Consider the following 3,235-nt stretch of genomic DNA (forward strand, 5'->3'; position numbering starts at 1 on the left):
GATTTGTCACAGCTGGAAGACTCTGAATCACGAAGCGCTCTAGCAGAGGCCATTAAATAGCGTTCGATGGTTTGTCAGTGTGGAGGAAAAGTAATTGAAGAACCAAACTGTGTGTATGGGTTTGCAGTTTAAAATATTTACCAAATAGAGAGAAAGTGAATTTTTTTCCTCCCATAATTATAAAGCAAAAGCGTTGATTAGACAGTCAATAGAAAAAATTTAAAAATCAGTCAGATTAAACAATCTTTGCTTAAAGACATTTCTGGTTTGCATTTTAAAAAATTGTCTATCTAAGCTATTTGTGATTTATTTTAAGAGCAGAGAAAAGCTTTAAAAGCCAACAATTGGACTATGAGAATGACATTTGAAAATAGCAATCTGTATGGAATGAGTATAGAAGGAAAAATAAGAACCAAAATTCTTAGTACTGGCTCAATAAAAGTATGAATTAGAAAACAATTTCAGATCACCTCATTCTGATACTCTTAGCCTCAGTCATAAGGGCAATCACTGAATACAGACAGACACACACACACACACACACACACACACAGGGTGTCAAAAACATGTGTACACATTTTAAGAAAGGAAAAAAAAATATTAAATTTGTAATACTCAATATATACCAATAACAAAAATTGAATACAAGTCACATTTGATGTCTGCAATTACTAGAGGTGTTCAAAGTGGTCACTGTCAGTGTAATTTTAATACAGTTTTTTCTTTTCTTAAAATGTGTATGCATTTTTTGGCACTACATATATACATACATATGTATATGTATATATGTGTGTGTGTGTATATATATATATATATATATATATACATATATATATATATATATTTTTTTTTTTTTTTAAGAATCATCAACGAAATAAGAAAATGCTGGTATGTCGTTAAATCAATGAGGGTCCCAGTTTTATTCTTTGAAAAGAATACTAATACTAAAAATATTAATGATCAGGTAAGTGTAATGTCTTTTGTAGTAGATATAAAATGAAGACTATGTAGATCAACACAAGCTCTATATTGGGGTCTAAACACACAGACCTCACAGGGGATCTAATCATAGGGTCCATGTATTTATGTATGGTCTCATGTGCCCCAGGTAGAAGTCAATTGCAGAATATCAAAAGCAATTCTTTCATCCAAATAACCAGCTTCATCTGTTTCTACCCATAAGTGAATATAGATATGGTTGTCTCCTTATGTAGGATTTTTTTTTTAAACTATGCCATTAGTAGTAGACATGATTGAAAAAGATGATGCAGAAAGGGACATGCATTTAACAGTTGCAAAAAACTCTTGTGACCATCTTCACTGTCTATTTCCAACAATTACTTTCGCAGTTGGCAAAGCAGAACTGTTCACAAGACACAGGTATCAAAAACAAAAAGTAAAACTGATCTTGAAAAAAATGACTTCCACATGGAAAAGAAGGAAGGGTTTCTATTTTTGGTAGGACAACAGTACTTTGTTCTAATCAGTTGCAAAGATCTAAAACTCTAAATTCTAAATGAGGTTAATAAATCAGGAAGAGTTAAAACAAAAGCAAATTTCATATTCAGCTTCCAAATAAACATTGCTGCATATTCTATTAAGGCTAGTCCCAGGACTGAAGCAAGTTAGAACAGATTTTTCATGTATACCCACAGTTCATAGCTTTTAGATGGAAATAGATCATGAGAAAACATTTTAATAAATACTGTTATTTACTAAGAATGGTAATAGCAGCAAGCAATCAGAAGCTATCTAACTGAAAGCCCCTTCCCCTTGAATGGATTTTTCCTCTATCTCCCTCAATTTCAATCTCTGAAAATACAGAGTAACTGTATTTTCTGAATCACCTGCAAAGGAAGTCTAAAACATCTAGTCATACCCTATTGAAGTCATTCCTATCTCTTACTTATCTTCCAGCTCTTTCAATTAAGTCTCTGAATGAGCTGAGGTTTCTCTGAGGACGTCCCATCTTATCCCCTAAAGTTGATAATATCTGAGAACATAGACAGTCTGAAATAAACTTTCCTACATACCTCAAGGGAGATGCCAAGTTCCTACTTTTGGTAGGTAGATGCCTGAGTTAAAAGAGAAAAAAATAACTTTAGGGGACAATGATTATTTAAATTGTATACAAATTGTCTGTAGGAAATTTAAGTAAAATTTTGGTTCTTATAAATGCTAGTCAAAAATTCAATGTAACAAAGTAGTTATAGCCACCCAAAGAGAGATTTTAAAGTGAAAAGAAAATTTAGAACTAAAGCTTGTAACCACAATATTTAAATTTTTGGGAAAAGGAAAACAAACAAACAAACAAACAACAACAACAACAAAAACTATGAGGAAGACCATCAACAAACAGTCACCAGCCAGGAGAAATTCAGGACATGATGGACGAATCAACTTTATCAAACACTGAACACTTTTGAGTAAGATAAGGATGAACAGTATCCATTGGATTTATCATGTTAGGATAACATCGGTGACTCTAGCAGATTCTGTTTCAATAGGAAGTCATTGTAGTGAACTGAGAAGAATGAGAGGTGAGTTGAAAAGAGTAACTGTGATACTTAAGACCACCCTGGTATGCATACTCCAGAGGCAGAGAGACCTGGGTTTTAATCCTTGATCAAACATTGTATGACCTTGAACAAGCTGCCTAACATCAAAGAACTATAGCTTTTTCTCTGTGCATTTGACGATAATAATAGTATCACCTAGAGTTGTGAAAATAAAATCAGATATTGCATGTAATTTGCTAGAATAACACTGGCATATGGTAAGCACTCAATAAATGTTAGCTATTATTTTGAGAAGAAGAAAGATATAAAGTCAAGTGAATCAATTTTTGTGACCTTTGTGACTTTGTTTTGTTTTGTCTTGGAATATATCTGAGTGGTGTCTGTGTACATGGTTGTCATGTAGAAGAGTAAATTGGGCCCGTGTATAGGCTAAAGAAAATCAGCTATAAAGAAGGTAACTGAATTCTATTTAGGGAAGGAAATATCTCCATTTGGAGAATGTACTTTTACAAGCCTACTCAGGACAGAGAAGCTACTCTGGGCAGGGACAGCAGAAGAAAGAGGAAGCTGCTTTGAATGAAAAAAGGGGAAGAAGATATTGTCTTAATATTGATAGCAGGCTCTGTATCACAGACTTGGGTACAAGTAATTTATTGAGAGTTGGTCCTAGGGAGCAGGGATAAGTGAGCACAGAGATTGAAACTGGGAAGCAGTAA

The sequence above is a fragment of the Rhinolophus hipposideros genome (assembly GCF_964194185.1).
Source record: "Rhinolophus hipposideros genome assembly, chromosome: 5".
Taxonomy (NCBI): domain Eukaryota; kingdom Metazoa; phylum Chordata; class Mammalia; order Chiroptera; family Rhinolophidae; genus Rhinolophus; species Rhinolophus hipposideros.